Raw genomic sequence first — 9310 nt, 5'->3', positions numbered from 1 at the left:
CATCCGCAGGCAGAGCAGCAGCCTCTGGCTCCATATATTAGCACCATCAAACCCACAAAGAGCATAAAAACCACAAAGAGCACCATAAAACCTACAAAGGACACCATAAAAACCATAAAGAATGCCACCATAAAAACCATAAAACCTACAAAGGACACCATCAAAACACGACGGGTTCACCCCAAAATTGATGTGTTTGGGTTTAAGAACGTATAGATCAAGTTCAACGGAGCGGATCGGAAAAAAATAGGGAATGATGTGATTTTAGGCCGCGTCCTTAGGTGGGAATCTAAGGTGTCACCTTAGAATGCACCTTTCATATATATATAATTAATATATATATATATATATATATATATATATATATATATATATATATATATATATATATATATATATATATATATATATATATATATATATATATATATATATATATAAACCAAAACTTGTGTTGTATATATATATAACTAAATATATACAAGGAAACCAATATAATGTGTGTGTATATATGATTGAGCTTAAAGTACCAACACAAATAATATAAACCTAAACTAATGTTACCCAAGCTTGATCTTGATCTTCAATAAGCTTGACTTGGTAAACATAGCAGAAGAAGCTTGAACTTGGATCTTGACTTGAATGCATAGGATTCACTCCACTATTCCACCAACCTCCATTGGATATGATCGTTGAGGCTCTATTCCATCCATCCTCCAATCTATTGTTTGTCTATAATAAATAACAAAACACAAACACTAGACAAATAATATTAGTGGTAAATTATTTGTTAAACATTATCAAAACAAAGAGGCCAACAAAAGCTTCCGAAACTTTATGGGAGTTGAACTCCCGTGAAGTTTAGTAAAGCTGCTAAACTTCACAGGAGTTCAACTCCCGTGAAATTTCATAGTTCAAATTTTTTTTAAACTATAAAACTTCACGGGAGTTGAATGTAGGCTGTCTAAAAATCACAATAGATAGTTGATCCCCCATCAAACACCGATGATGGAAGTTACAATCTGACGACTTCCAGAAGGTTACAATTTGAGGACTTTCACGTAGAAGGTTACAATCTGACGACCTTCACAACAACTAATGAAAGCCCCAATTCAACAGCCTTCACAATCAACATCGGGAGTTACAATCTGACGACTCTCGTATTTTTAAGGAGCCAAGACGAAGATTACAAGAGGACGATCTGTGCAAAGCTCTAGCAAAAGAGACTACAAATTGACGGTCTCTTCATATTAGAATGCAGATATCTCTCAAACCGTAAGGAATTTGGCAAAACGGAGGAAGCAAACCGAAGCCTTTGGCTGGGTTCGGATGGCCCCGTCTCGTCGAGATAGCTGATTTTTATATATAATTCGTCCAATTCCGACGTACGGTTTGAAAGTTATGACCTGTTCTTCGTAGCAAGTTGTGTTCTGAAGTCCGTCTGCAAGACTGGACTTCGTCAGAACATTGGACTTAGCCTGAAGCTCGCCAAGCCCGCCTAAGGTTCGCCTCTGCATTACAGAATCAAAACGCACATGCTCAACTCTGCGTTTTCAACATCAAAATGCAGAGTTAATCTCTAAAACAGCACGAACTGTGCGTTTTCAGCCTAGAACAGGCTTAACTCTGCGTTTTCAACATCAAAACGCAGAGTTAATCTCTAAAATAGCACAAACTGTGCGTTTTCAGCCTAGAACAGGCTTAACTCTGTGTTTTCAACATCAAAACGCAGAGTTAATCTCTAAAACAGCACAAACTGTGCGTTTCAGCCTTTAAACAGGCCCAACTCTGCGTTTTCAGCCTAAAACGCAGAGTTCATCTCTAAAACGCATGCGGCCTGTGCGTTTCGACTCCCAGCGAGCGCCCAACTCTGCGTCTCATCTTTAAGACGCAGAGTTAAGGTCCGAACGCAAGCGGCCCTTGCGTTTTCAACTCCCAACAAGCGCCCAACTCTGCGTCTCATCAATAAGACGCAGAGTTAAGGCCCAGAACGCTGTTTTCAGCGTTTTGACTCGTTCAAAGCACTAACAGAACGGTTTCAAAACCGTTTTCCCCACTATTTCGGGAGCTGTTTAAGAGGGGGTGGTTACACCCCACTCAGCCCATGGAGGAGCTAATTAAGGGGGCAGTTGCCACCCCTAAACCCCCTATAAATAGTGGGAAACTCAACTGAGTTCGGGCTCTCCTTTTTGGCTGGCTTTTGGCTCTGGGCCAGTTCCAGGAACTGTTTTTCCCCCACGATTTGAGGGATTTTCGCCCCACTTAAGAGCGGATTAAGGGGGTAGTTACCACCCTTAATCCCCTATAAATACCAGAAACTCAATTGAGTTAAGGGATCGAATTTTTTCTCATCAAAAAAGGGAGATTCGGTCAAGGGCTTTTGGGGATCTGAGACTTGGCAGCAAAGGGGGAATTTCTTGGAGATCGGATCATTCTCCAACAGAGATCATCTTCAAGATTGGCAACAGGAGCATTCCCTTGGCTTATAACCGACTTTCGGTTCAAATCAACTCTTTTTCAAGAACGCAGAGTTCGGGCCCTGAACGCTATTTTTTAGCGTTTGACTCGTTCAAAGCACGCAATGAACAGTTACAGGAACTATTTATCCCCACGATTTGAGGGATTTTCGCCCCACTTAAGAGCGGATTAAGGGGGTAGTTACCACCCTTAATCCCCTATAAATACCAGAAACTCAATTGAGTTAAGGGATCGAATTTTTTCTCATCAAAAAAGGGAGATTCGGTCAAGGGCTTTTGGGGATCTGAGACTTGGCAGCAAAGGGGGAATTTCTTGGAGATCGGATCATTCTCCAACAGAGATCATCTTCAAGATTGGCAACAGGAGCATTCCCTTGGCTTATAACCGACTTTCGGTTCAAATCAACTCTTTTTCAAGAGTTCAAACTCGTTCAGAGTTGTCAACTCGATCAGAGTTCAAAACTTGCTCTGCAAGTTCTTCTAAAACTCGTTCAGAGTTATCAACTCGATCAGAGTTCAAAACTTGCTCTGCAAGTTCTTCTAAAACTCGTTCAGAGTTATCAACTCGTTAAGAGTTATTTTCAAAACTTGCCACGCAAGTTATCCACAGCGTCAAATCGTGAGGAGAAGACCACGTTCCAGTGAATCAAGACGTTCGGATCGTCAACGAGAAGCAAACTCGACGCGAGTATTCGAGGGAGGCATCTCATCGTCATCGTGAAGAACCCAGAATTAAACAAAGGGGAGAATCAAATTCATTCTCCTCTCTTTTGTAATCGGAATCCAAATTGTAATTGATTTTGAGAGAAATACAAGTCAAATTTTTTTTTCATTTCTTTTACTGCAAATTTCCAACAAACATTGAACTCCCGTGAAGTTTAGCAGATGTACTAAACTTCACGGGAGTTCAACTCCCGTGAAGTTTCGAAATTTTTTTTTTAAAAACCGACCTGGTTTCAGCGCTAGAGCTGAAACCAGGTCAGTTTTTGAAAATAAATTCAAAACAAGTCTTTTTGGGGATTAAATCTAGAAATAGGTTGGTTTTGAAAATTCATCCACTTTTGTGCTACACTCTTCAAACAAGGAGGCATGGATTTATCTGTATCGAATACAGACAACTGCATATCTTCATCCTATTAAAAAAAGTTGCACTCTTGATATTATAAGAAAAACAGATGAAATTAAAAAATGTATAAAGTTTGTTGGGGGCGAGAGACGCCCACACCACCGCGGAAGCTAATTAATCCTGAGAGAAAACAACCCTAGCTTAAGTTCATGCCAAACTCAAACTAACCAACACAAGCAATAACGAATACACAGATAAAATAATAAGTAAATGAGACAAGACAACAGATTTACGTGGTTCGGCAAACTTTTCTACGTCCACGGGAACCACACAAATAATTTCTTATTTAACCACAAGAAATTACAAAGCTTGAAACAGAGAAGATCTCAAACTTGAGATCTCTTAAAATACCACGTGTGATTTTATTCTAAAATCACCGCTCAATTTCTCTTCTCAAATAACCGCTCACTGTAGCGAAAAATTACTTCTCAAAGCTTTAATAGCTGCCGCCAGAGAACTCTTTGAGAACTCGTGAGATGAAGCTCCCAGCCGCCACAGAGAAAATTTCCTCTCTGTTAAAATCGCTGAAGATGAGCTCAACTTCGTCTCATGAACAGGGTTTCCCTTTTATAGGGAAACCCTAGGGCAGTTTGTGCGATCTAGCTGGATCCCACCCACGCAGGCGAGATCAAGGCCCTGCTGGCGACATTCGCTCCGCAGGCGAGCTTTTCTCCATGCCCACAGGCGACACCCTCGACTCGCCCTCGACTCGCCTCCTTGCACGTATCCCACGCAGGCGACCTCTTCGACCCATCAGGCGAACTCCTCGCCTCTCCATGCAGGCGGCCATCTCGATAGCATCAGGCGAGCTCAGCCTAGTGCTTCCCGCAAGCGGGCTCAGGCGATCTCCTCGACAGGTTCGTTCTCTTCAATTCTCCACCTCATCCATCATTTGATAGACCTTAAATTTTGGACGAACAACAGAAGAACACCACGAACGCCAACTAGGCCAAAACTAGGCCAAACCAGCTGCACCATTATACCATGGTTGCCTACGTACCCTCTGACTGGGATCAAGCTAATCGTAGTTCCGCAATTGCCCTCTTGGGCAGATCAACATGGGCTGATATGAAGCAAGTCCAAGCAATACTGAAACTTGCTACTTGTCACCATCTTGATTAACATGTCTGCTGGATTCTCATTTGTGTGTACTTTCATGAGAGAAATATCACATTCCTCTATGACATCACGCACAAAATGATATCTGATATCAATATGCTTGGTACGAACATGATGAACTTGATTCTTAGCCAAGTGAATCGCACTCTGACTATCGCACCACAAGTTCACACTATCCTGCTCAATCCCCAAATTGTCTAACAGACCCACAACCACAATGCTTCCTTCAATCCCTATGTTATGGCCATGTACTCAACCTCTGTAGTAGAAAGTACAACTGTAGTTTGTAACATCGATTGCCAACTAACTGGAGCACCATGTATACTGAATACATAACCAGTAGTAGACCATCGTCTGTCTAGATCGCCCGCATAATCTGAGTCCACAAATCCATCAATCTGACATGTCTCTCCACCAAAACACAGACCCGTATCAGTGGTACCCTTCAAGTACCTCAAGACCTACTTCACCGCTTCCCAGTGCGTCTTTCCCGGATTCACTATAAACTTGCTGACCACACTAACCGCCTGTAAAATATCTGGGCGTGTACACACCATTGCGTACATCAAACTTCCAACTGCACTAGCGTAGGGGACACGCTCCATGTGTGCCTTCTCTTCCACTGCAGTGGGAGATTGTTTACTTGAGAGCCTAAAATGTGAAGCTAATGGAGTCACCACCGACTTAGCACTTTGCATCCCGAACCTCGCGATCACCCGCTCTATGTAGCCCGCACTTTGCATCCCGAACCTCGCGATCACCCGCTCTATGTAGCCCTTCTGACTCAAGAACAATCGTTGATTCGCCCGCTCTCTTCTAATCTTATGTAGCCCTTCTGACTCAAGAACAATCGTTGATTCGCCCGCTCTCTTCTAATCTCCATACCCAATATTTTCTTAGCAGTGCTCATGTCCTTCATCTCGAACTCTTTATCAAGTTGAGATTTTAACTTATCTATCTCCACCTTGCTTCTCGAGGCAATAAGCATGTCATACACATACAAAAGAAGATAGATATAATCACCTCCATGAAGCTTTCGAATATAGACACAACAGTCATAATCGCTTCTAGAGAACCTATGCTTTAGCATGAAGGAGTTAAATCACTTGTACCACTGCCGAGGAGATTGCTTCAATCCATATAGCGATTTCCTCAAACGACATACATGATTCTCCTTATCCTCAACCTTGTAACCCTCAGGCTGATGCATATAGATTTTCTCATCCAAGTCTCTGTGCAAGAAGGCTGTTTTGACGTCGAGTTGTTCCAGCTTAAGATCACCATGAGCAACAATACTCAATAGCACCCAACTAGATGTGTGTTTCACCACCGGAGAAAATATCTCATTGTAATCCATACCCTCTCTTTGTGCAAACCCCTTAGCCACTAGCCTAGCCTTGTACCTTGTACCGCCTAGCTCGGAAGGATCCTCCTTTCTCTTGTATACCCACTTACAACCTATAGCTTTCTTTCCTATGGGCAACGGGATCACCTCCCATGTTTGGTTTTTTCGGAGAGATTCTATCTCTTCCTCCATCGCAGCCAACCAACTCTCACTATCGCTATCCCGAATAGCTTCTTTGAAGGTGACTGGCTCATCATTCTCCATCGAGAGTGTATACTCAACCAAATTTACCTGCCTATAGTGCTTCAGAGGTTGATCTGACCCCAGCTTCTGAACCTACTTGTATGCTCGCCTTAGCCTAGTGGAAGCCAAACTATCCTCGAGCTGCTATTGTTGTAGTGCTTGTGTATTCTCCTCCTCCTCCTGCTCAAACTCATCATCTACCTGATTTCTCACTTGAACACGACTAGAACCTGGTGCTGAACCTCCTCCTGCTCAAACTCATCATCTACCTGATTTCTCACTTGAACACGACTAGAACCTGGTTGGTCTTTAGGTTCTATCTCAATAACCTGGGACTTAGAAGTCCGAACAGTCCTAACACTACCGTTCTTGGATGCATTGACAATCATGGATTTCTCATCAAAGGTAACATCTCTGCTGATTACAAACTTGGAATCTTCTGTACACCAAAGACGATAGCCTTTTACGCCCTTTGCATACCCTAAGAATATTGCCTTCTTGGCCCTCGCATCAAGCCTTCCCTCGTTGACGTGATAATAGGCGGTACATCCGAAAATCCTGAGCCTCTCATAATCTGCATGCTCTCCTGACCACACCCTATAGAGTGTATCACCATCCAATTTAGAATGTGAAAAATGGTTCACTATATAACAAGCTGTAGCCACCGCTTCTGCCCACCCTTCTTTGCCTAATCCAGCATAAGAGCGCATACTCATTACTTTCTCCCGTAATGTTCGGTTCAGTCTCTCTGCGACCCCATTCTGTTGTGGTGTTGACCTGACTATCCAGTGTCGAACAATGCCCTCCTGATCATAGAACTTCTTAAAAGCATCATCTGTATACTCTGTATCGTTGTCAGATCTCAGTGTCTTTAATTTCTTACCCGTCCTGTTCTCAACCATTGCTTTCCACTTCTTGAATGTCTCGAATACCCCATTCTTATGCTTAAGAAAATAAATCCAAGCATACCTAGAGTAATCGTCTATGAACGAGACAAAATACCTGGAACCATCATTGGAAGTTGTCTGAGCCGGACCCCAAACATCCGTGTGCACATAATCTAGTTTCCCTCTTCTCTTATGATTGCTTCTTAGAAACTGGACCATGTGCGTCTTTTCGTACACACAATCCTCACAAAAGTCCATGCAAGATTTCTTTATATTCTTCAGCAAACCTTCCTTACTAAGCAGAACTAGACCCTTCTCTGACATGTGCCTAAGCCGCCTATGCCACAACCGTGTGTGCTCACATGGGTCTCCACCACTTCCTTCAGTTCTAATCGCTGCATCTCCTATCATTGTCGTACTCGAAAGAGTATATAGATTTCTGTGTTGAATGCCCTTCATCACTACTAAGGAATCCCAAACAACCTTCTTTACTATGTTCACTGTTACAATCTTGCAACTACCAGAGTCCAAAGCACCAACTGAGATAAGATTCTTCCGCAAGTCGGGAACATGCCTCACTTCCATTAGGGTTCAGACCACTCCATCATTGTAGGCTGTCTAAAAATCATAATAGATATCTGATCCTCATCAAACACCGATGATGGAAGTTACAATTTGACGACTTCCAGAAGGCTACAATTCGAAGACTTTCACATAGATCGCTGAAGGTTACAATCTGACGACCTACACGACAACTGATGTTCACCATCAACATCGAGAGTTACAATCTGACGACTCTTGCATATCAAAGAGCTAAAGTAAAGATTACAAAATGACGATCTTTGCAAAACTTCGATAGAAAGAGACTACAAATCGACGGTCTCTTCAAACCAAGACGCGGAAATCCTCCCCGCGTACCAGTATCAAGACGTACCGCGTTCATAGCCACGAACGCAGCACAAACGCAGCTCTAAACGCTGCAAACGCAGCTCAGATCTGCTGCCAAACACAGCACAAACGCAGCTCCATCGCTGCCCAAACGCAGCTCTTCACCGCTGTCAAACGCAGCTCAGATCCGCTGCCAAACGCAGCACAAACGCAGCTCCAAGCACTGCCCAACGCAACTCTATACCGCTGTCAAACGCAGCTCCATCGCTGCTCAAACGCAGCTCCATCATTGCCCAAACGCAGCTTCCAAGCTGCCAAACGCAGCTTCCAACAAAACACTGCGTCCGAGCTTCCAGACACTGCGTTTGAACGCAGAAGTTACGCCAGAATGCAGGATCTGCGTTTGACTCGTTCAAACACGAGTTGAACGGTTTCAAAACCGTTTCCCACGATTTGAGGGGATCACAACTCCACTCAGGAGTGATTTAAGGGGCGGTTACATCCCATTAGCCCCACTTAGGAGCGAATTAAGGAGGTGGTTACACCCCTTAATCCCCTATAAATAAATGAAAATCAATTCAGTTCAGGGTCGGTCTTTTAGATCCTTCTCGTGGGCAGCAAAGAAGAGATCTCGGGCTGGTTTTGGGGCGGTCGGTTGGAACTTATTGGCAGCGAAAAGAGGATCCTTCATCCTTCGGTTGGAGCTTTGGAGATCAGCAACAAGATCTTCTTCATCCTTGGCTTATAACCGACTTTCGGTTAAATCAACTCTTTCATAGAGTTTAAACTCGTTCAGAGTTCTCCACAACGTCAAATCGTGAGGAGAAGACCATGTTCCAGTGAAACAAGACGTCGGATCGTCAACGAGAAGCAAACTCGACGCGAGCATTCGAGGGAGGCATCTCGAGATTAAAGGAATACAAATCAAATTTTCCTTTATTGTCTTTTTATTGTAAATTTTCCCACAAACAAAAGATGGCGACTCTGCTGGGGATGAGCTTCTCTGACGAAGAAGTGGTGGCGCAATCCGACGTTCATCTTACTGGAACAACCGTCGAAACTCTCGTCATAGAGTTCGATCAAGCCAAGTATGAGGAAGTCCTCTCCTCCGGATCCCTTAGCCCCAAGGCTATGCGCAAGATCCACAAAGTCTCCAAAGAGACTAAAGCTCCAACTGCTCCAATTGCAGCCGAACCGCCTAAGGAAGACTGCTCGGACAGCCCCT

The sequence above is a fragment of the Asparagus officinalis genome, unplaced genomic scaffold (assembly GCF_001876935.1).
Source record: "Asparagus officinalis unplaced genomic scaffold, Aspof.V1 AsparagusV1_Un867, whole genome shotgun sequence".
In the NCBI taxonomy this organism is placed as follows: Eukaryota; Viridiplantae; Streptophyta; class Magnoliopsida; order Asparagales; family Asparagaceae; genus Asparagus; species Asparagus officinalis.
This window is presented reverse-complemented; position numbering follows the sequence as displayed.